The sequence below is a fragment of the Phoenix dactylifera genome, unplaced genomic scaffold (genome assembly GCF_009389715.1).
Source record: "Phoenix dactylifera cultivar Barhee BC4 unplaced genomic scaffold, palm_55x_up_171113_PBpolish2nd_filt_p 000741F, whole genome shotgun sequence".
Classification (NCBI taxonomy): Eukaryota; Viridiplantae; Streptophyta; class Magnoliopsida; order Arecales; family Arecaceae; genus Phoenix; species Phoenix dactylifera.
In genome coordinates this window covers 61202-87214 of record NW_024068114.1, presented here as the reverse complement: position 1 = coordinate 87214, position 26013 = coordinate 61202, and positions in this window count along the sequence as shown.

The window sequence follows — 26013 nt, the reverse complement described above, 5'->3', positions numbered from 1 at the left end:
GGAGTCTTGATGCCCAACACCTTATGCCATCTGGTGTGGGAGTGTTAACTGAATGCTCGTTACACGGAGGAATCATTACAAGAGTAAAAGTGCATAATTTATTTATTATTAAAAAAAGAACAGAGAAAGAGAAAATAATATTTGACCTTGAAAAAGACGATAGTGTGAAAGCCGTCGTTGTAAAAATTCGAGTAAACTGGAATATTACAGATAAAGCCCATGAGGTATTAAAGTAAATATCCACAACTCTCGAAATCCTGCAAGATAGGATGATTTTGAATCAGTGATTAGGTCTTACTGATCAATTCTTGGAAACTACTAGCTTTAGCAGTATTTTGGAGGATCTAAAGTCTTAGCTTGTGTATGGTCCAGATATCACCGAGCACCCGAGTATAAATAAGCCTTACAACTCCCTAACGGAAACTTAATGACCTCAACTTGAATTGCATTTTGACCTAGCCTTTGGGCTGACTTAGTAATTAAAACTTTGTGTGCTTTTGAAATTATTGGCACTTATGTATTTGAAATTAGATTTTACAAAGCAATAAAATAAATTCTTTGGGTAGAGACAACAGTTTGTGGGTATCTGAGCCAGAAACCCTCACGAGACAAAACTCGTCCACTAGGGCCACCTAGGGGTTTAAATCCTTATTGCATACGGTAAATGCAATCGCGATTCCTGCGAAAGTGAGTTAGTTTTTATTTTGCTCGAGGACTAGCAAAATGTAGGTTGGGGGGTGTGATAAGTGCTAAATAATGCATAAACTAATATCTTATTCATAGCACTTATCATTATTTTAATTCAAATATTTTGTAAATTCAACTAAAAAATTGTGTTACCTTCACCATTGCATTTTAATAAATTATTAAAGGTAATTCAAGTTTTACTTATTTACTGATTGAGTCTAATGTACGCAGGTTGAGTCAAATTCATTAGGGATTATTCCTGGACCTAAACCACATGCACCCCACAAATCAAGACCCTCTGATTCAGTCACCTAATTTTCTTTCCACATGATCCAATTCTCCTATTTTAATCTCAAAAACAATAAAATCCCTTCAATTATTTGTCTCTCATATCTAAAAGCATATCATCATATTTGCATGAATCCCAAAGCTCCATCCACTCTTCCACTTTTCTCTACCAAACAACCCGCTCTCATCTTAGCTTCAAACTTCATCCTCCCGAGTCCCAAACTTCATCATCTCCCAACCGTATCACTCTTATCTTCTCCACGTTCCAACACCTCCCCATCGTATCTTCATCACGAGTTCATCTTCCCAACGTCTCTCTCTCAACTTCTCTTCATCCCACGTTCCCTTCATTCCGCGTCAACATCCCAACGTCCCATACACCCAGATTTTCTTCTTCGCACATCCCGTTCGGAATTGATTCCATCTCCACAGGATAAAATCAAATCTCACAAACCTCCCAGCATCAAAGGATCAAGTCTTCTCAGCCGTGAGCTTCATCCACAACGTCCCAGCCATCAAATATTCTTCCGATTATCACCCACGGATAAGGTCCAAGCTTTTCAACCTCATCTCCTCCGCGGATCCGATCTTCCTCCCAGCCGTTCCCCGAGCCTTCAGCCAAGTCCAACTTCCTCTGCTTCAAAACAAAATCTCTGGCATCATCTCGGATAAATCTATGCTTCGGAACAGAGCCACGTCTTCCGCAGTCCAAAGATCTCCTCCGGATCAGCTTCATCCCGAATTCCATGGATTAACAGCTTCAAACTTCATCCTATTCTCTGCATCCTCCCGATGGCTTCCTTCCATTATTCACGGGATGAATACCAGCAACATCCCATTTGCTCCCAGCTGCTTCATCCTCCCGAACTCCACCATCATCAAATCCCCTGCATCTCTCCCCTGTTCCATGACAGTCATCCAGAACCAAATCTAGATTAAAACATAAGAATCCCAGCTCACGGTTCAAAGCAACCGTATCATCCTTCCCAATCTTATCCTCCCAGCATCCCAAACAACTAAATCCAAAGATTTCCTTCAACCGTGATCTTCCCTTCATCCCGTTCAGAATCATTCATTCTCTTCCCCTGTTTCGGAACAACTCCCAGCCGAATCCAAACTTTCCTTCATCCACGGGATGAATCCAAATCCCATGTGATCTCCCAGCTTCTTCCAAATCCCCTGCATCTCAGAAATTCATCTTTCCGAAAATCAAGCATCTCTTCCCGTGTCTAGCTGCTCAACTGCAAGCCTCCGAACTTCTTCATCTCAGCCGTGAACAGAGTGCCCAACGCGTCCGAAGATCAAGCAATGATCTCGCAGCTTCATCCCCTTCGATCTATCCTTATCTCGACGAGGAATAGGGAGGAGGAGGGAGAGAGCTTGCAGCCTATAAAAGGAAGAGTTCTTCTCTTCAGCGGAATCAATCCATCTCTAGCAGGCCAAATCCCACGGGAAGAAGAAGAAGTAAAGGGAGAAATAATAGCTTGGGATATTCTGGGAATTACTTCCCACGAAAAAAAAAAGAAAAAGAAATGAAGTGATAAGAGGGGAGTCGCCGAAGGAAGAAAAGGAAGAAATGGGAGCCCGCTGCTGTGTGCTAGTCCTCGAGCAAAATAAAATTAGAGAAAAGAAAAAAAACTCTAACTCACTTTCGCAGGCATCGCGATTGCATTTACCATATGCAACAAGGCTTTAAACCCCTAGGTTACCCTAGTGGACGCGTTATAGTCTCGTGAGTATTTTCAATGAAGATATCCGCAAACTTCAATATCATTTATTATTATGATTAATTTGTTGTTGTTGTTGTTTTTTCTTTTTTTTTTAATTCGATTGATGAAAATTCAAATTCCAAGTGCATACTAGCTAAGAATTTTTTTTTAAAAAAAACTCTTTTTTTAATTAAAATCTAATTTAAGATACATAAATGATAAGAATTTCAAAGCACACACGGTTTTATTTACTAAGTCAGCCCAAATTCTAGGTTAGTATGCAATCTAAGTTAAAGTCATTAAGTTTTCGTTTAGGAAGTTGTAAGACTTATTTATACTGGAGTGCTCGGTGAAATCTGGACCGTACACAAGCTAAGAGTTCGGATCTCCAAAATATTGCTAATACTAGTAGTTTCCAAGGATTGGTCGAAAAGACCTGCTCACTGATTCAAAACCATCTTATCAGCAGGATTTTGAGAATTGTGGATGTTCACTTTAGTACCTCACGGGCTTTATCTGTAATATTCCAGTTTACTCGAATTTTTACAACGATGGCTTTCACACTATTGTCTTCTTTTTTTTTTAATATCAAAAATTGTGTACTTTTACTCTTGTGATGATTTCTCTGTGTAACGAGCAATCAATCGACAACTCTCACACCAGTTGGCATAAGGTGTCGGGCATCAAGACTCCCCTACGGACTTATGCTCAGAGTCTTCATCACAAGCCCACTTGACCTTTGACAATAGGTAGCCCTTTTCGATGTTCCTGACTAAATCCATTTTTATTGATATTTTTTTTAATATCAAAAATTGTGTACTTTTACTCTTGTGATGATTTCTCTGTGTAACGAGCAATCAATCGACAACACTCACACCAGTTGGCATAAGGTGTCGGGCATCAAGACTCCCCTACGGACTTATGCTCAGAGTCTTCATCACAAGCCCACTTGACCTTTGACAATAGGTAGCCTTTTTCGATGTTCCTGACTAAATCCATTTTTATTGATGATTTTTTTTTTGTGGATTAGATAAGTATGATTCATCAGGGTCCAAGGTTGCTACTATACTATCAACATAATGTCGAGCCTAGACCTTCGAAGGGTCGGCCAGTGTGTAGTAAAATTCCAAAGTATTAATTAGCTTACAACTCCCTAAGAGAGACTTAATAAAAAGAACTTAAATTTATATTACTTCCGACTAGTCATTGGGCTTTTAAGATTTTATATACCTTGTGTATTTATCATTCTCACATTCATGTATAGAAATTAGGTTTTTAAAAACAAAAACTTTTTTTATTTAAATTTTTTATTATTATTTATTTATTATTATTTTATGAAAATGAACACACATTTTTTTTTGGATGAAAATCAAAATGAATACCCCCAAACCTAAACCTAACATTGTCCTCAATGTTTAAAAAAAAAAAAAAAATCTAAGAGAATTGGGTTGCCTCCCAACAAGCGCTAAGTTTATTGTCTTCAGCCAGACACAGTGAGGTAGTTTTTGCATCTCCTTCTATGAGTTCATCTATTTTGTCTATTATAAAACACTCAACTTTTCCCGCGGGTTGGTCGTCCGCATTGAACACATTTAATTTTACTTTCATGTTCCCAAATGATATGTTCATTACCCCCATTCTACAATTTATGCACGCATTGGCTGTTGCTAAAAGGGGTGCCCAAGGATCACGGGGATTTGTTTCTTAGGATTAGGCTCATGTTCCATATCAAGGACGATGAAATCTACTGGAAAATAGAATTTGTCTACCTTGACAAGAACATCTTCAATTATCCCACGTGGTGTTTTTACAGATCGATCAGCCAATTGAAGGGATACCGAGGTTGGTTTTAATTCACCTAACCCAAGTTTCTCAAACTGAATAAGGTAAAAGGTTGACACTTGCCCCTAGATCTAAGAGTGCTCGATCAATGAAATTATTTCCTAAGACACAGGAGATGGTGGGAGCACCAGGATTTTTGAATTTCGGAGGGGTGTTGTGTTGGAGAATAGAACTCACTTGCTCAGCTAGGAAGACCTTTTTAGGCACATATGTCCTAGATTTTCGCTTTTGGGTACAAAGGTCTTTGAGAAATTTGGCATAGGAGGGAACTTATCTAATAGCATCAAGAAGCGGAAGGTTGATTTTAACTTGTTTGAAAACCTCCATCATCTCCTCTAGTGAAGTTCCCTTCTTGCCAAAGGGAGAGAGTGAATTAAGAGCTTTAGGAAATGGGGCCTTTGGGATGTGAGTTTTGGTAGAAGGTGGACTAGCTGAAGAAGAAGAAGGTTTTAGATTTTTATTTGACACATGTCTATCCTGTTCTTCATCTTTCTTATTGTTATCTTCCCCAATCTTATTGTCTACTACACGTCCACTCCTTAGGGTAGTCAAAGCATTGGCTTGTTCATGATGAATTGCATTTAATTGATTTTCTTGAGCCATATATTGTCTCCTAGGATTACTTAGTGGTTGGCTTGGAAGCTTTCCTTCCTCTCGCTTGTTCAGTGCATTAGCTAGTTGCCCCATTTGAGATTCTAGCTTGGCGATGGATTGCATGTGAGAGTGCACCAATTGTGTAATGGTTTCCAAACCTTGAAGGGCATTCAACACTTTCTCCTCAAAGGCTGTGTTTCTTTGGGGTGGAGGAGGAGTGTGTTGAAATTGAATCGAGGGACGGTAGGGATGAATATTTTGTGGGGTTTGAAAATTCTGAGGATTTTGAAAATTTTGGGAATAGGGTTGGGCTGTGTTCGAAGTTTGCTGCTTCCAAGAAAAGTTTGGATGATTTCGCCATCCCGGTTATATATATTGGAAAATGGGTCGCTGAAGGGCAGCATTGATGTGTTCTTGCACGAGTTCGGGGAATTGGGGCGCTGAAGGGCACTCATGAATAGGGTGGGATGGGCTAGAACAGATAGTACACACTTGTGCTTCGGAAGAGTTCATGTAATGCCCACCTATCATCAGTTGGTCAATCTTATGGGACAATGCATCTACCTTGCTAGACAGGTCCATAGAATGACTTATTTCACAAATAGTCCCTTTTCTTTGAGAATTCGGGGGTGCTTGACGAGAAGAAGAAGCATGGTGGAGGGAGTTTTCATTAAGATTTTCAAATAATTGCCATGCTTCATGCTCATTTTGAAGTATGAAAGTCTCCCCGTGTTGACCCCCTAATGGATTTTGATGAATACAAAATACTAGAGTATAATTCCATTTATCTTAACAATTTAATTGAGAAATTCATGTGTTTTATTAAGAATATTGTTAAGAAATGTCTAGGCAAGTTTCCATAATTTTTATGAATTTATTGAAGAATTTTTTGAGATGAAAGAAAAAGTTCAGGGACAGCCGAGACGTCTCCTGATAGTCTCAGAGACGTCTCTGGCACAAACAGGAAGAACTGGCACGTCTGGAGACGTCCCCGGCACCTGCCGAGTCGTCCCCGCGATAGCGGAGTCGACTCTCTCAGTAGCGGAGTCGACTCTCTCAGTGGCGGCAGAAAGGCAGTTTTCAAGAGATATGCGCGAGACGTCCCCACCATACGCGGAGTCGTCCCCGCAAGTAAAAGCAGATCTCCGGAGTCGTCCCCTAGATAGCGGAGACGGCTCTCTCAGGGTTTTCCAGAGAATGATTTTTTCGGTGATAAGGCAGCGGAGACGTCCCCTGAAAGAGCGGAGTCGACTCTCTCAGGAAATTCCAGAAGACATGTTTTTCGGAGTTATAACGGCGGAGTCGTCCCCGAAGCAGCGGAGTCGTCCCCATGCAAAAAGCGCAGACAAGCCGAGACGTCCCCGTAAAGTGCAGAGACGACTCTCTCAGAAAAACAGAAAAACAAGGATTCAAACCATTCATCATCGGAGTCGCCCCCGTAAAGCGCCGAGTCGACCCCAAACAACATCAAAAGTAAAATCTTGTAGCCGAGACGTCTCGCGTTGAAGCGGAGACGTCTCCGGAGCACCTGGGACGCGACTGACAACTTTTTCAGGTTTGGTTTGAATTTCAAATCTCCTTTACTTTATCTCTAACGGCTATATTTGCTTTTTGGGCTATAAAAGGGAGCTCTTAAGTGCTTCTCTACAACTCTTCACCAACCCAAAGCAAAATCATTCAAGAGAGAAGAAAGAAAAAGAGATTCAAGGAAGTTAGTGCATTCAAGTAAAGAAATCAAGTGCTTTCAAGCTTCTCAAGTGATTTCAAGCTCAACTACTCTCTTCCGCTCGTGCATTCAAAGCTCACACTCAAACCTACGCGATCCACATCGGAAGAATCACCATTTCCCACGCTTCCAACGGCAAAAGGATTCTTCCGGGTTCTATTGTTTATCATTGTCATATTTGCTTATTTAGAGCTTTCCAATTGTTTGTAAAACTCTTCTAACATTGTGCTTGTTCCAGTCAAGGGACTTGGAACAAGGGAAAGGCGTCCCAAGCCTAGGTTAAATTGGAGATTTTAGGGTTTGTTTGTGAGCCCGGTGTAAAACAACGAGTTGGGTAGTGAACTCGCAAAACTACCGTACTGTAATCGTGGATTATAGTGGAAATTCCCCAAAGGTGCTTTGGGGAGTGGATGTAGGAGCAGTGGAGGCTCCGAACCACTATAAAAGCCTGTGTTTGCGATTGGTTGTCTTTATAGCTTTATTCTTGCTTTAGCTCTTATATTTGTGTGTTTTACTTTTAAATAGTCAAAAAGTTTTTAAGACACCCAATTCACCCCCCTCTTGGGTGACCATCTCTGGGCAACAAGTGGTATCAGAGCAGGTGCTCTGTGTATTTCTTGAAAGACCTAACCGTCTTAGCCAAAGATCTAGATGGCAACACCCTTTAACAATGTTCCTGCCGAGGGGCAAGCAACCAATAGACCTCCACTCTTCAATGGGACAAATTATACCTATTGGAAGACTAGAATGAGAATCTTCATTCAAGCACAAGACTATGCCTTGTGGAGGGTTATAGTCAAGGGACCACAAGAACCATCACACATGGTTAATGGCATTCGAGTTCCCAACCTGAGGAGGATTGGGATGAGAATGATGATAGGATGGCTCAACTCAATTCTAGAGCCATGAACTCATTATTTTGTTCTTTAGATGCAAATGAGTTTAATAGAGTCTCCACATGTAGTTCCGCTAAGGAAATATGAGATAGGCTTGAAGTTACCCACGAGGGTAACAAATCAAGTCAAGGAGTCCAAAGTGAACATTCTAGTTCATAAATATGAGTTGTTTAAGATGGAACCCAATGAAACCATCACATGCATGTTTACACGCTTTACCGATATAATTAATGGTCCTAAAAAGTTTGGGTAAATCTTATACTAACCCGTAACTTGTGAGTAAAATTCTCAGGTCTTTGCCAAAAGCATGGGAAGCAAAGGTCACGGCGATCGTAGAAGCCAAAGACCTCAACACCTTGGGGCTAGAACAACTTTTGGGCTCATTAATGACGCATGAGCTCACGATGAAGCAACATGAAGATGATTTGCCAAGAAGAAGACAATTGCACTCAAGGCTACTTCGAGTGTGTGTGAAGAAGAAAGTAGTGAGAGTGAGGAAGAAAGTGAGGACGAGGACTTGGGTTTGATAGTTAGGAAGTTTAAAAAATTCATGAGGAAAAAGAAACCCTTCCCTAGGAAAAAGTTTGGAGGGAGAAATGATTGGGAAAAGAAAAAAGAAAAAGAAAGAGACCCAATCATATGCTATGATTGCAAGAGACCGGGACACATTCGTTCCGAATGCCCTCAACAAAAGAAGTACTTTGGAAAGAAGAAGAAGAAGGCATTGAAGGCAACATGGGATGATAGTGACACATCATCCTCCGAGGAAGAGAAGGAAAAGACCGCCAATTTATGCTTCATGGTGTTCGAAGACGACGAGGTATGTCAAAATCCAACTATAAATTTTACTTTAGAAGAATTGTATGAAGCTTTTCAAGAACTTATGGGTGATTGTAGTATGTTAGGAGCAAAGAATAAAGAATTAAAAGTCTCCAATCAAAAACTGAAGGAAGATATTGAGAACCTATTGATTGAAAAAGAGAGCATTAAAAAATATTAACACTATTGACCTAGAAATCAAAATTCAAAACTTAGCATTGAAAATAAAAAGGCAAAAACACTAAATAAGGAATTAAATCTAAAAATAAAATCCCTACTCAATAATAATACCTCACTTGCACAAAAATGTTGAATCTCTTAAACAGGATAAGGAAGAACTAGTTAAAGAAAATTTGAATCTTAAGAACGAGGTACATAAGTACAAACCAATTGTTAAAAAATTTACACAAAGCTCTGAAAAACTAAATCTTATTCTTTCAAATCAAAGAGTTGTTTTCAATAAAGCCGGATTAGGATATAAAACTAACAAACAACAAAAGTATCTAAAGAATTTCTTCATAAAAGCACAAGATGTAAAAACTGAAAAACCTACATGCTTTCATTGTGGAAAGAATGGACATAAAGCCTACTCTTGTATTCAAAGAAAGATCCAAACTAACAAGAGTACATTTGTGAAAGCCAAAAACATAACTAAAGTATGGGTGCCTAAGGGAACCAACCACACTAACCACAAAGGACCCAAAAAAACTTGGGTACCTAAGAGCTTCACATGATCATTTTGCAGGTATGCCTTGCAGCCGGAAATAAAAAGAGAATGTGGTATCTTGATAGCGGTTGCTCAAGGCATATGACCGGTGACAAGAGTCTCTTCGTCACCTTGCAATCAAAAGAAGGAGGAGTAGTCACATTTGGAGACAATGCTAAAGGCCGAATCATTGGTGTTGGTAAAATCTCCATATCACCCTCCTCATTTATTGATAATGTATTGTTAGTTAATGGACTAAAACATAATTTATTAAGTATAAGTCAATTTTGTGACAAGGGATTTAAAGTATCATTTGAATCATCACTATGCATAATTAGTAGTCCAATTGATAATGAGATCATACTCACAGGACATAGGCATGGAAATGTTTACATGGTAGATCTTGATGATCTCACCATGAAGGATGGCCAATGTCTTGTAGCCATGAATCCCAAAGTCAATGAGACTAGTTGGTTATGGCATCGTAGGTTAGGGCATGCTAGCATGGATTTAATCTCTAAATTAATTACAAAGGATCTAGTCAAAGGACTACCAAAAATAGACTTAAAGAATAAAATTTGTGCTGCATGTCAATTAGGGAAACAAACAAGAAGTTCTTTCAAGTCTAAGAACATAGTCTCAACATCAAAAACCCTTAGAACTAATTCACATGGATTTGTTTGGACCCACTAGAACTGCTAGTCTAGGGGGTAAGAAATTTGGTCTTGTAATCGTTGATGATTTTTCACGTTTTACATAGGTTTCATTTCTTGCACACAAAGATGAGTCCTTTCCCGCTTTTATCAAGTTTCATAATAGGGTTTCAAATGAACTCAATCTTAAACTAAAAGCAATTAGGAGTGATCATGGTACCGAGTTTGAAAATCAGTATTTTGAAAAATTTTGTGAAGAAAATGGTATCAATCACAACTTCTCGGCACCTAGGACACCCCAACAAAATGGGGTGGTAGCAAGGAAGAATCACACACTAGCAGATATGGCTCGTACCATGTTGTGCGAATCGGATCTACCAAAGTATTTTTGGGCTGAAGCAATAAATACTTCATGTCATATTTTGAATCGTGCTTTAGTTAGATCCATCTTGAAGAAAACACCTTATGAGCTAATAAAAGGTAAGAAACCAAATATAAGCTATTTTCATGTTTTCGGTTGTCGATGCTTTATTTTAAATAATGGAAAGGACAATCTAAGCAAATTTAGTGCTAAATCAGATGAAGGGGATCTTCTTAGGTTATTCCTCATCTAGTAGAAGCATACAGGGTCTTCAAACAAGAGAACTCTCGTTGTTGAAGAATCCATTCATGTTGTTTTTGATGAAGCTAATGGAGATTCTTCTAGAAAAGAAGAAGATGGTGATGCAGGTATACTTGAAGACCGAATGAAGGAATTCTCCATTCAAGACAAACAACATGAGGATGAGATCAAAGAAGATACAAATCAGCAAGGTGAAGAAGATCAACCTCCATCAAGAAATCAAGATCTTCCTAAGGAATGGAGGTATGCACATGGTCATCCAAAGGATCTAATCCTTGGTGATCCTTCACAAGGTATAAGAACTAGATCCTCTCTAAGAAATACTAGTAATTATCTTGCTTTCGTTTCTCAAATAGAGCCTAAATCACTAGAAGAAGCTGAAAAAAGATGACAATTGGATGAATGCTATGCAAGAGGAATTAAATCAATTTGAAAAGAAATGAAGTTTGGACTCTAATGAAAAGACCCCCTAATGTTTCAATTATAGGCACCAAATGGGTATATAGAAATAAACTAGATGAAGATGGGATAGTAATAAGAAACAAAGCTAGGCTAGTGGCCAAAGGATATAATCAGGAGGAAGGAATAGATTTTGATGAAACTTTTGCTCCTATTGCTAGATTAGAAGCTGTTGCCCAGATAGACAACCCAAGAGGGGGGGTGAATTGGGTTTTAAAATAATTTAGATAATTTAAAACGTTATGGATGATTAATTAAAAACTATTGCAAGTTATTTAATTAATTACTATGTGCTGTGAGTAATATGAAATGAGAAGAAGGAGAGACAATCAATCACAAACACAAGTTTTATAGTGGTTCGGAGCTAACCCTTGCTCCTACGTCCACTCCCCAAGTCTCACTTAGGAATTCACTATAATCCCCTTGGATTACAGCCGGTTGTTTTCCAAGCTCACAACCAAACTTGTTGTTTTACGAGCTCACAACGAACTCGGTCGGTTTTCCCAGGCTCACCGACTAGAACCACCCCCGATTGTTTTCCCAGGATCACAATCGAACCCTTACACACGTTGGTTTTAACTCGGCTCACCAACTAACCTCAATCCCCTTGATTCAATCCCCGATTGAACCAAGTAAATACAAGTTGTAGAAAGAAAACAGAAAAATGAGCTTCTCAAAAAGCAGATGAAAACAATATGAACAATAAATGAAGTTAAGAAGCCTCAAACGCTTTTTAGATTGGAGATGAGGAATGGCTTCTTAAACTTCTGGTCTCCTCTTGAAAGAGTAGTCGACTTGAATGCAGGAGAAGGAGGCTTTAATTGCTGGGAAGACGTAGTTGGAAGCAGTAAATGCAGATCTTCCTCTTTTTCGTTGAAGAGCACGTTGCAGAGCTTGAATGCCTTGATTAGTTGGAGTGAAATAGTTGTTCCCTTCCTTGCTACAGTCCTCTGTGGCTGTTTAAGCCAACCCCCACGGAAACTAGCCGTTAGAGTGCTTTTTTCTGCCCGTTCTGAACACTCTGCACAGCCTGACAATATGACCGTTGGTGGGTTGGAGTCGACTCGCGCGATCAGGAGTCGACTCGGCTGTAGCGGGAGTCGACTCAAGCTTTTCCGGAGTCGACTCGGCAACTGTTCCAAATTTGAATTAAAGTTGCCTTTACGACTGGGAGTCGACTCGTCTTGACCTGGAGTCGACTCGTCAACTTCTGGAGCTGACTTGGCAATTTTGGAGTCGGCTCATCCACTGAAGTCCGTGGATCCAATTTTGAATTTTGTCCACTCGAGTCGACTCGACTGTCCTGGGAGTCGACTCGAATCTCAGAGCCCGAACTCCCGATCCTCTGTCTTTTGGCTCGTCCAGTCTTGGAGTCGACTCGAACTTCCTTGGAGTCGACTCGGCTCTCAGTTTCCGAAAGATGGTCTTCTGCCTTTTGACGTGAAGCTGTCTTGGAGTCGACTCGAGCTGTCTGGGAGTCGACTCGAATCTCAGAGGCAGTAACTTGGTTTTTCTGTCTGTCTTGGGGTCGCGGTGTCTTGGAGTCGACTCGCGTATTGCGGGAGTCGACTCGAATCTCAGAGTCCATAAAATGGTCTCTGACTTTCTTTGTGTACCGCTGAGAGTCGACTCTTGCTTTCTTTGGAGTCGACCTGTCAACCATCGGAGTCGACTCGCGTTCCACTGTAGTCGACTCGAATCTCAGACCCGAAAACTGCTCTCTGACTTTTCTGCCTGTGACTGCTTGGAGTCGACTCTTACTTCCCTGGAGTCGACTTGGTGAACATTGGAGTCGACTCGCGCACTTCAGGAGTCGACTCGTTGACAGGTTCTGAGTTGATCCTTTTTGTTCTTCTGTCTGTTCTCAGTCGGAGTCGACTCGTACTCATCTGGAGTCGACTCGAGCTCGTGCCAGTGAACTTGATACGCGTGGAGTCGACTCGTGATACTCGGGAGTCGACTCGAGTCTCAGACATTGGTTCAAACAGACTCCTTAACTTATCCAACAATTATGAACCAAGTCTTGGGACACTTAGACAGGATTTTCACTGAAACACTCAATTGAATTCATTAGTAATTAAAAGATATACTCAATGCTTTGAGCTCATCAAAATCAAATGGGGTTTTAATCAATCACTCCACAATCTCCCCCTTTTTGATGATGACAAAACATTGAGTATATATAAAATGAATTGCTCAATAAATAATGAAATAAAATCCATAAATGAATTCAAATGTCTGGTAATTTAATTTATCCAAGCTTGAAAGAAGTGAAACATTAAATTTCGGAGTTAAAGCTCCCCCTTTCATTTGGAATTATATAGCCTTCATATTATGCAATCAATTGTTTGGCTTATATGTCATTAATGATTTAGTTTGATTAAAATTCAGATTCTCCCCCTCAACATATGCATTCAACTATGTTTTGATTCTCTGAATTTCCTTTTAATGCTTTGAAGTTTTTGAACTGAATTTTTGGTTTTTAGAGGAAAAATCTGTCAATTTGTTCATGAGTAGGATTCAGCTAATCTCCGAATATCCCTTGAATAGATTCTGGAGATTACTCCATTAGGAGCCCCAAAAGAGAGATAATGAGCCTCGAGGTACCGAATCCACTTAGAACAAATTTGTGTGTGTTTTTAAGAGTTTATCTTTTTATTGATTTCTTTTACAATTTTTATCCATATTTCTCCCCCTTTTTGTCATCATATCAAAAAGGAGGTAATCACACACAATCAATGGCACAAATGGCACAACCAATCATCAAATGGCACAGAAATGAAGATAAGATGTCTACTCATTGTATTGATATGAATGTGAATACATTTGAGCATACAATAAGTAAAGCAAAACAATACAAAACAAAACAGAAAAGAACATCTATGGTCTCCTCGAGGATGAATATCCCCCCTCGAGGATGTATCTCCCCCTCTCGATGAGGTGGCTCCTCCTCTCGAGGATGTGGCTCCTCCTCTCGAGGATGGTGCTCCTCCTCTCAATCGGCTCTGCTCCATGAGGAGGGTGACTGCATCTGTAACATGTCCGAGCTGCGTGATAATAGACGTAGTGGCTCTGCTATGTGAGTGGAGAGCTCAGTCACCGACGTCTGAAGCCCAGTCACTGACGTCTGAAGTGCGTCCAGCTTGTCGATGAGTACATTCGACAAGCGCTCGGCCCCCTCGGTGGTGGTGTGCATGTCACGACCTATGTCCTCTCGCATCTGTCGAGTGGTGCTCGTGACCTCACTCATGCTCTGGAACTGGGCCTGGACCAAACTCCGGACATTGTAGATCTCTTCCCGTACATGAGCCATCATGTCAGTCACGGCTGTCAAGGAAGGGACCAACTGAGAAGATACGGGTGCAGGAGTGGGAGCAGGCACCGCACCTCGGAGCTCCCGAAGCAGCTCATCCCTCACCTCTCTGACTATCTCCTGTCGCAGCTCCCGGAGCTGCTCAGGATCAATCCGGACCGCCATAGAGGGTGGTGCCGAGGAGGAAGGTCCGGCGGAGGTGGTAGGAGCAGGAGGAGTGGATGGAAGGTCTGGATGGTCTGGAAGGTCTGGGTAGTCTGAATCGGGCTCAGGACTGGGTGAAGGTCTGGTGGTCTGAGCGGTGAGGGTAGACTTCCTAACCCATACCCCCCTCTCTCTTCCGAAACCCCCATCCTGTGTAGGGTCCCCGCACGCGTGCGATCAGTCCATCGCAAAGCGCGAAAGGGGTCCCCTCAGGAATGGGAACCTCGTACTCCCTAAACAGAAGGGTGAATATCATGCCATATGGGAGGGTGAGCCTAGGTCTATCTAGGGGCTCACACATGTATCGATATATGAGTTTAGGGAAGTTGATTGGGGTGTCATGAAGCATATAGAACATAAGAGCTAGGTCCCTCTCATTTACAAAATCAAATCTCCCTGTCTTAGGGAAGATGGACCTAGACAGTATACTCAAGAGGATCCGCATCTCAATCGGTAGTGAGCTGGCGGATACCTCGTCTACGGGTGACTGGGGTGGATGCCCGAGAACGGTCGTAAGGGCCTCAACTCTGTCCTCGGGATGTGTGGGAGCCACCCCTACCAGTGGAAGGTGGAGGATGTGGCCAATAAGATCCTCCGTGACAAACACAGGGACACCGGCTACTGTGCCCTCGATACCCCCATCTCCCCGATGGACGGTACCGTAAAACTCTCTAACGAGCCCTGGATATGTGGGGAGGTCCAATGTAAGGAAGAACTCTAAGCCCTGGACCCTAAGTCTTTCACCTATGGTGAACCCTTCCCGGGAGAGGAAGTCGAAATCGACATACCTCCCGGTGGAGACGACCTTCCCGGCCAATGGCCTCGCGGGAACCGCCCTAGGCGGGGAACGAGCCGGAGGTGGTTGCCTCGCGGGATCGTGCCGCGCCTTGGAGCGCCGCTCGGGACCGGCCTCGGGACGGGACCTCTTCCTAACCACGGTCTTACGTGGCATTTTGACCTAAAATGGAATAAAGAACCTAAAGGACGGAGAAGGGTCGACGGAGGAAGCTTGGGACGGACCGGAGACGACCTAGGAACGGACGAAAACCCTAAGAACCGGTGAAAAATCGACGGAAAAAGGGTTGGAGACGATCGGGGACGATCTAGGAGTCGGTTCTAGGGCTTTTTGAACAGTGGCGGCTTGAGAGAAAAGTATTTTCGAAACGACAAATCTAGGGTTAAAAAGTCGGATCCCGACTGCGAGTCGACTCCACTGAGTCGCGAGTCGACTCGACCTCGAGTCGACTCCAGAATATGCGCGAGTCGACTCTCCTTATGCGCCTGTAGGCCTCGAGTCGACTCCCGACAATATGCGAGTCGACTCCCCCTCTGCTGCCATCTTTGCGAGTCGACTCCTGCCAATGCGCGAGTCGACTCCCCCTTAGGAGCCGGCTCTGTAACTTACTCGAGTCGTCTCTAACCTTGGCACGCACCTAAAAATCATGCTATAATCGTGCCAAATGAGGGAAAATCACCTAATTAAGATCTGATTTGATGATCATTGAAAAGGAACTCTATTTTAACCACATTGTAATCATCAAAATCAATGAATCTAGTGGAAACTACCACTAGGATGGATCAATCACTCCTAATCCCCTCCTAAGCACACTAAACCTCTCTTCACTTAGGAGTTTTGTAAAAATATCTGCTAATTAATTATCAGTACAAACAAATTGGAGTGTCACATCACCATTCAATACATGATCTCTTATGAAGTGATGTCTTATCTCAATGTGTTTAGTTCTTGAATGTTGAATTGGATTTTTAGTTAGATTTATGGCACTTGTATTATCACAATTAATGGGAATTTTATCTTGTTTAATGCCATAATCTTCTAACTGTTGTTTAATCCATAAGATTTGAGCACAACAACTCCCGGCTGCAACATATTCAGCTTCTGCAGTGGATAATGCAACCGAGTTTTGTTTCTTGCTAAACCATGAGATAAGGTTTTCTCCTAGAAATTGACACGACCCGCTGGTACTTTTCTATCAAGCTTACATCCAGCGAAGTCTGAATCTGTGTATCCTATTAAGTTTAGGCTAGATTCTTTAGAGTACCATAGCCCTATGTTCTTAGTTCCTATTAAGTATTTAAAAATTCTCTTAACTGCAGCTAGGTGTGTTTCTTTAGGATTAGCCTGATATCTAGCACACATGCACACACTAAACATAATATCAGGTCTACTTGCAGTAAGATACAGTAAAGATCCTATCATACCTCTATAAAGTTTTTGATCTACAGATTTACCTGATTCATCTTGGTCTAATTTGCATGATGAGCTCATGGGGGTGCTGATTGATTTGTTTTCCTCCATATCAAACTTCTTGAGCATCTCCTTGATATATTTAGCTTGATTGATGAAGATGCCTCCTTCAGACTGTTTGATTTGAAGCCCGAGGACATGCTCATCTCAAACTCACTCTGCATCAAATCAGCAAACTCTTCGCAGAGGCGATTGTTAGTAGCACTGAAAATGATATCATCAACATAAATCTGTACTAATAACATATCCTTATTTTGCTTTTTCAGAAATAATGTTGTATCTACATTTTCCCTAGAGAATTCATGTTCTAATAGGAATTTGCTAAGCCTCTCATACCATGCTCTAGGTGCTTGTTTTAAACCATAAAGTGCTTTGTTTAGTTTATATACATGATTGGGATATTGATGATTTTCAAAACCAGGAGGTTGTTCTACATATACCTCCTCATTAATAAACCCATTTAAAAAAGCACTTTTTACATCCATTTGATATAGTTTGAAGTCCTTAGAGCATGCATATGCTAATAATAATCTAATAGCCTCAAGTCTAGCTACGGGAGCAAAGGTTTCATCAAAATCTATGCCTTCTTCTTGATTATAACCCTTTGCTACTAGTCTAGCCTTATTCCTTATAACAATTCCATTTTCATCTAGCTTATTTTTATATATCCATTTAGTACCTATAATTGGATATTCAGAAGGTCTCTCTACTAGATTCCACACTTTGTTTCTAGTAAATTGGTTTAGTTCTTCTTGCATTGCATTTATCCAATTTACATCATTTTCGGCTTCTTCTATATGTTTGGGCTCAAAGTGTGAAACAAAAGCTAGATGGTTATTCAAATTCCTAAGGGATGCTCTAGTCCTAACGGGTTGAGATGGATCATCTAGAATTAGTTCCTTAGGATGCCCATGAGCATACCTCCAAGCTTTAGTTAGCCCATGATCCACAATACCCTCTTGGCTTGATGATTCTCCTTCAATCAACTTTTGATTATTATCTTGAAATCCCATCTCATCTATCTTTTCTTCAAGTATTTCAACATCATCATCAAAATTAATCTTCTTACTAGACGAGATGTCACTAGAGTCATCAAAAACAACATGTATAGATTCTTCTATAACTAAGGTTCTTTTATTAAAGACTCTATAGGCTTTACTAGTTATAGAATAACCTAAGAATATTCCTTCATCCGATTTAGAGTCAAATTTACCTAGATTATCTTTCCCATTATTATGAACAAACACCTACATCTAAAAACATGAAAGTAATTAACTTTTGGTTTTCTGTTTTTCCAAAGTTCATAAGGTGTTTTCTTTATAATGGGTCTTAACAAAACTCTATTTAATATATGGCAAGAAGTATTAATGGCTTCTCCCCAAAAGTACTTAGGGAGGTTACTTTCACATAACATAGTTCTAGCCATTTCTTCTAGTATTCTATTTTTCCTTTCCACAACTCCATTTTGTTGTGGTGTCCTAGGTGCTGAAAAATTATGGGTTATCCCCTTTTTACTACAAAACTCCTCAAATGACTGATTTTCGAATTCGGTACCATGGTCACTTCTAATAGCTATTACTGAGTTATCTCTAGCATTGGTTACTTCTTTATGGAATTTCTTAAAGACAAAAAATGCTTGATCCTTATGTGCTAGGAACATGACCCATGTGTACCTAGAATAATCATCTACAATGACTAGACCATATTTATTTCCACCTAGGCTTGTTGTTCTAGTTGGACCGAATAGATCCATGTGTAATAATTCTAGAGGTCTAGAAGTAGAGACAAATTTTATGGATTTAAATGAGTTCCTAGATTGTTTGCCAAATTGACATGCTTCACATATTTTGTTCTTTTCAAATTTTAATTTTGGCAAACCTATCACGGAGTCTCTTTTAACTAGTTTAGTTATTGTGTCCATGCTTGCATGACCTAACTTACGGTGCCATAACCAACTAGCATCATTTTCTTTAGTTTCATTAACAACTAAACATTGGTTATTATTGCTGGTGGTCCAAACCGAGAACGATTGGCACAGTGGTGTGAACGGGGTTCCCTTTGAGTTGCTTTGGTTGCGCTCTGCCCTCCGCCGTGAAACCTGCAAGCAAGCCTCGCACCACCACCGGGGTAGTGGGGGCCCTCCGACGATCAAGTCAGAGGAGATCGAAAGAGAAGGAGAAGGAGAAGGTAGCAGGTAAGATGATACTCTGGGAGATATATCTTACCCTCCCCCTTCCCCCCCAGCCTCATATATATCAGGCTGGGGGGTTTTTCCGGGGATTCGTCATCGTGTGGCACGATGGGGCTGCCACTGACATGGCCGTTACAGGGCGTCGTGGGGCAGCGCTGGGTACAGCCATGGCAGGGCATAGTGGAGCTCCGCTTTGTACGGCTGTTACAGGGGATCGTGGGGCAGCGCCGGATACAGCCGTTGCAGGGAGTAGTGGAGCAGGGGGCCGCGGCGTGCCTCAGAGGAACGGTCTGTTGTTGTCGAGAGATTGCCGACTCGGGGTCGGATTACTGGATCAAGGGGCAGCCGACTCGGGGTCGGGCTGCGGAGCCGAAGATATCCGACCCGAGGTCGGATTGCTGGATCAAGGGGCAGCCGACTCGGGGTCCGGCTGCGGAGCCGAAGATATCCGACCCGGGGTCGGATTGCTGGATCAAGGGGCAGCCGACTCGGGGTCGGGCTGCGGAGCCGAAGATATCCGACCCGAGGTCGGATTGCTGGATCAAGGGGCAGCCATAGTCTTCCTGGGCGCGCGTGCCGGTCACGTGGGGCATGGTGGCTAAGTTCCCCCGTAACAGTAGCCCCCCACTCCCGAGCCTGGAACCAGGAGGGGAACGGGTGAAGGGAGTGATGCTTCGAGATTGCCGCCATCCCTCGGAAAGGCGCGCGCGCTCCGAGCTTCCCGCCTTCTTTATGGCGTATGGCAGTTGTCGCTGATCTGGCGGTCTGCGGATTTCGGCGAACATCCTTCCTTTTTTTAACTCTCGGGAAATTCTTCCGGCGCTAGGCCAGGCATCCGAGGGTTAGGCCTCAGGAAATTCTTCCGGCACTAGGCCAGGCATCCGAGGGTTTAGGCCTCAGGAAATTCATCCGGCACTAGGCCAGGCATCCGAGGGTTAGGCCTCAGGAAATTCTTCCGGCACTAGGCCAGGCATCCGAGGGTTAGGCTCAGGAAATTCTTCCGGCACTAGGCCAGGCATCCGAGGGTTAGGCCTCAGGAAATTCCTTCCGGCGCTAGGCCAGGCATCCGAGGGTTAGGCCTCAGGAAATTCTTCCGGCGCTAGGCCAGGCATCCGAGGGTTAGGCCTCAGGAAATTCCTCCGGCGCTAGGCCAGGCATCCGAGGGTTAGGCCTCAAGAAATTCTTCCGGCGCTAGGCCAGGCATCCGAGGGTTAGGCCTCAGAAAATTTCCGCTCGTTGGTCGGCCAAGGCTGGCGCAAGCCGAGGCGACCGGTCGGGGCTTCAGGCTAGTCTGCTCCCGGGATGATCATCGGGTTAGCCTGGCATCCGAGGGCCGAGCCTCGGGAAATTCCGCTCGTTGGTCGGCCAAGGCTGGCGCAAGCCGAGGCGACCGGTCGGAGCTTCAGGCTAGTCTGCTCCCGGGATGATCATCGGGTTAGCCTGGCATCCGAGGGTCGAGCCTCGGGGAATTCCGCTCATTGGTCGGCCAAGGCTGGCGCAAGCCGAGGCGACCGGTCGGGGCTTCAGGCTAGTCTGCTCCCGGGATGATCATTGGGTTAGCCTGGCATCCGAGGGCCGAGCCTCGAGAAATTCCGCTCGTTGGTAGGCCAAGGCTGGCGCAAGCCGAGGCGACCGGTCGGGGCTTCAGGCTAGTCTGCTCCCGGGATGATCATCGGGTTAGCCTGGCATCCGAGGGCCGAGCCTCGGGAAACTCCGCTCGTTGGTCGGCCAAGGCTGGCACGAGCCGAGGCGACCGGTCGGGGCTTCAGGCTAGTCTGCTCCCGGGATGATCATCGGGTTAGCCTGGCATCCGAGGGCCGAGCCTCGGGGAATTCCGCTCGTTGGTCGCGCGCCTATCACTTGCCGCTCGACGGGGTTTCTCCGTGGCCAGCTACGATCGTATTTCTCCTCCTCTCGACGCGTCGCCTGGGGAACACCAGAAGGCTATTAAATGCTAATTGAGGCGTTACCTGGGAAATCGGATCGGCCAGTTGCTGCTTGCGAGGAGTGCCAGTTAAGCGGCCGCGATACGCGCGTTCTTCGAGGCGGATGCGGCCTGGGCGCGTGCGGAGATACGTGTGCCGTGGGATACACGCCGCCCGGAGTGTCCTGCATGAAGAATGCAATTAAGGAGAACGACGCTTAGGAGATCGTGGGAGGATACGCCTCGAGAGCTGGAACGGCTCCGGATTCGGTGCGCCCGCCTTTATTGGAGCCACCCGCATCGGAACGACCGGAGGGCCACAGTTTGGCTATAAATATAAGTGCAGGTGCGGTGGAGCCTCCCAAGCCGGAGCTATTCAGGTTGCCATGGATCGTGGACCTCCTCTCCGGCGTGTGGCTGGGAAACCCCTGCCGGAGGAACGGGAGGCGCGCCCCTCGCGACTTCCGCCAACTAGCCGTTTCATCTGGGATCAACAAGGAGGCTCTCCCCGGCGGAACTCCGCTCTAGGCGTTTCATCCGGGATCACATCCCCCTCCTTTCAGCCCCGCCTCCCGATTGAGCTCCGCACCAGACGCTTCATCCGGGATCGCGCCTCCTCGCGCTCTTCTCCCTTGTATTCCTTCCCTCCCCTTCTCCTGGGGAGGACCGGAATATCCCTTGGAGGTGGCGTTCCTCTGGAGGCAGCGGGAACTTCTTCTGCGGCGGCTCCTCATCTTTTTCGTGAGGCGTCGATGGCGCCTCCGGGGGGAAGCACCCACGCCCGGTGGGATTGCAGCTACTTCGGATGGAGGGTTCGGGATCCCAGATCTTCAGCTCCACGGAGTCTCCACCTCTTCCTTGTTTTCTTTACTCCCCAATTCCCCTCTGGGAATTCTTTGTAATCACACGAACACACCGTTGTAACCAGAAATTATTGAAATGAAAAGAATTGTACATTTTTCGAACTGTCTTCCTGGCTTTGTCGTTCTACTGGTAATACGCCCGCAGGTTAGCGGAATTCCAGCTCCTCGGAATTTCTCGACCATCTAGGGCCTCCAACTGGTAGGAGCCAGGTCGGTTTACCCAGCGAACCCTATACGGGCCTTTCCAATTTGGCGCCAGCTTCCCACCTTCCGCGAGTTGAGATGCTTTGGCTCGCCTTAGCACCAGATCTCCGATTCTGAAAAGTTTCGGTCGGACCTTGGAGTTATAATATCGGGCCACCCTCCGCTGATACATCGCCATCCGAACCTGCGCCATTTCTCTTGCTTCTTTCAAGAGGTCCAGGTTCCCTCGGAGTTGCTCCGAATTGGCCTCGGGTCGGTGCGCGGCCACCCGGGGCGAGGGGAGTCCGAGCTCCATGGGAACAACCGCTTCCGTGCCATAGGTTAGGCTGAAAGGTGTCTCCCCGGTAGGGGTCCGATGCGTGGTCCGATACGCCTAAAGGACATTCTCGAGTTCTTCGACCCAAGCTTGCCCCGTCCGACCGATTCGCGCCTTAATTCCTTGGAGGATTGTCCGATTTGTGACCTCGGCCTCACCGTTGGTTTGGGGATGCGACACAGATGTGAACCGATGCTCGATCCCGAACTCCTCGCAGAAATCACGGAAATGCTTGTTGTCGAACTGTCGACCATTATCCGAGATGAGGACTCGGGGTACCCCAAATCGGACAATGATGTTTTTCTTCACGAACTTCCGGACTTGCGCCTCCGTGATAGTGGCCAGCGGCTCTGCCTCCACCCACTTGGTGAAGTAGTCGATTGCAACAATCAAGAATTTCTGCTGGGCTGAAGCGACGGGGAATGGTCCGAGGATATCCATTCTCCACTGTGCGAAGGGCCAGGGTGCTGTGATTGGTGCCAAGGGGACAGAAGGGACTCTCTGGACGTTGGCGTGGCGCTGGCAGGCGTCGCATTTTCCGTACATGATCCTTTGAGTCCTCCAACAAGGTAGGCCAATAATAGCCTTGCCTCATGATCTTGTGCGCCAAGGACCTAGCCCCCAAGTGCGATCCGCAAACGCCCTCGTGGACTTCGCCGAGGACGTAGGCCGCCTCCGAGGGGCGGAGGCACCTTAAGAGGGGGGCGGTAAACGAGGTCCGATACAGCCTCCCTTCATAGAGTACGTAGTGGGCGGACTTCTTGACAAGTCGCCGAGCTTGATCTTCGTCTTTAGGGAGGATCCCTTCGGCGAGGTAGGCGACGAGCGGGTCCATCCAAGACGGCTCTGGATCAATCGCCATCACCGCTCCAGCCTCGCCGATGCTCGGGGCCTCCAGGGTCTCCAGGTAGATTGTCCCTCGACAAGTTGTGCGCCTCTGCGCTCACCAAGCGGGACAACCTGTCGGCCCTAGCATTTTCGCTTCTGGGGACCTGCTGGATGTCGACACTGCCGAGATCGGGAATGAGTGCTTGCACCTTCCGGACGTAGTTCTGCATGGTCGGGCTCCGGGCCTCGAACTCCCCACGGACCTGCCCGACCACCAGCTGGGAGTCGGTGAAGACCTTCAAACGCCGGATGCCGAGCTCCCTGGTGAGTTTGAGTCCCGTGACTAGGGCCTCGTATTCCGCCTCGTTGTTGGTCACTGGAAATCCAAATCTCAAGGCATACTCGGCTATCACTCCATCAGGACTGGTAAGGACCAGCCCGGCTCCTCCACCCTCGGGGTTCGACGACCCATCGATGTGAAGCGTCCAGGTCGGGAGGTCGAGGCTGGGCGTTTCCGGCGGTCTAGGTTCCGCCTCCTGCACCGTGCACTCAGCGAGGAAATCCGCGAGCACCTGGGCCTTGATGGCGGGTCGAGGCTGGTAGCGGATGTCGAACTCGCCGAGTTCTATTGCCCACTTCACCAGCCGTCCTGCATTCCCGGGGTTGCTGAGGATCTGTCGTAGTGGTTGATCAGTTAAGAGGGTGACAGAATGGGCCTGGAAATAGGGGCGGAGTCTCCTGGTCGCGGTCAGCAGCGCGAAGGCGATCTTCTCAGCCTTCGTATACCGCGTCTCGGCATCCCGTAGGACCCGGCTGATGTAGTACACGGGCTTCTGAAGCTTTGTCTCTTCCCGAACCAGCACCGCACTGACCGCGGTTGGGGAGACCGCCAGATAGAGGTAGAGCATCTCCCCTTCTTGCGGCTTGGACAGTAGGGGAGGAGACGCCAGGTATTCCTTGAGCTGGTCGAATGCTGCTTGACATTCGGCCGTCCAGAGGAAGTCTTTCGGGCGTTTTAACACCTTGAAGAATGGTTGGCAGCGTTCGGCCGATTTTGCCACAAATCGTCCAAGCGCGGCGACCCTTCCAGCGAGCTCCTGAACCTCCTTTACTTTGGTCGGAGGGGACATACCTTGGATGGCCTTGATTTTGTCCGGGTTGGCTTCGATACCCCGCTGGTTGACAATGAAACCGAGGAACCTTCCGGCCGAAGCGCCGAAGGCGCACTTCGCTGGGTTCAGCTTCATGCGAAACTTTCGCAAGGTGGTGAAAGTCTCCTCCAAATCCGCGATGTGCTGGTCTGCATAGCGGCTCTTCACCAGCATATCGTCCACGTACACCTCCATGTTCCGGCCGATTTGCTCTTTGAAGATTTTGTTGACGAGGCGCTGGTAAGTGGCGCCAGCATTCTTCAGACCGAAGGGCATTACCTTGTAGCAGTACAGCCCCCGGTCTGTTATAAAGGCAGTTTTCTCCTCGTCCTGTGGGGCCATCATTATCTGGTTGTAACCGGAGAAGGCGTCCATGAAAGACAGCAGCTGATATCCGGAAGTCGCGTCGACCAGTTGGTCTATTCGCGGAAGCGGAAAGCTATCCTTAGGGCACGCCTTGTTCAGGTCGGTATAGTCGACGCACATCCTCCACTTCCCGCTCGCCTTCCGGACAAGTACAACATTTGCCAGCCACTCGGGGTAGCTTACCTCCCTTATGAATCCTGCCTCCAAGAGCTTGTCTACCTCCTGGCCGACCACCCGGATCCGATCCGGGGCACAGTGTCTCTTCTTCTGCTTTATTGGTCGGTGGGTCGGGTCGACGTTGAGGGCGTGAGAAATGACCTCCGGGTCGATCCCAGGTACATCGGCCGCCGACCAGGCAAATACATCGGTATTGGCTCGGAGGAATTCCACCAACCGGGCCCGAGCTCCCGGATCGAGATTGGCGCCGACCCGGACCGCCCGGTCGGGGCGGCCTTCCTCGAGGGGGACTTCGACCACACCCTCGGCCGGCTCCCCCTGCCGCAAGGCCACCTCGTCTCTGGCATCAAGGGACTCGACGCTTAGGGCTTCCACGGGCTTCTTCCCTTTGAGGGTTGCTAGAAAACATTGCCGTGCGGTCGGTTGGTCACCTCGGACCTCTCCGATCCCGACCGCCGTGGGGAACCGCATGAGCAAGTGGTACGTGGAGACCACCGCGCGAAGGGCGTTCAGCCCGGGATCGTCCGAGGATAGCGTTGTAGGCCGAGGGAACACGGACGACCAAGAACCCGAGTCGCACCGTGGCTTCTGCGGGTGCGACGCCCGCAGTCACAGGCAGCTCAACGACACCTTCCGCCGGGACAGCGTCACCGGTGAATCCTACGAGGGGGGTGGACATTTTGTGCAACAACTGCCTGGACAAGCTCATCTTTTGGAAGGCCTCGTAAAACAAAATATCAGCTGAGCTTCCACTATCCACAAGAACACGCCTTACATCATAGTTTGCCATAGTGAGGGAGATCACCATGGCGTCATCGTGGGGAGTCTGAACCCCCTTTACATCCTCATCAGAAAAGGTGATTACATTGCCGACCCTCTGCCTCTTTACGACGGCCGTCCCTGACGCTTCCGTCGAGCCCCCTGCGTTCCTCACGGGCCGAGTGCAGCCCCCAGTGATAGTGTGGATCACGCCCGCAACGGGTCGATGCTGCTCCCGAGGCTCCGGAGGAGCCGGGTCGGCCGGACGCGGGTCTGCGGGGGGACGTCGGTCGCTCACATATCGACCGAGACGCCCCCGACGGATAAGAGCCTCGATCTCGTCCCAAAGCTGGAAGCAGTCCTCTGTATCGTGGCCGTGGTCTCGGTGGTACTCACAGTACGCCCGGGAGGGCCTCTTTCCAGGGATCCTTCGTATCTGTCTCGGGGCCG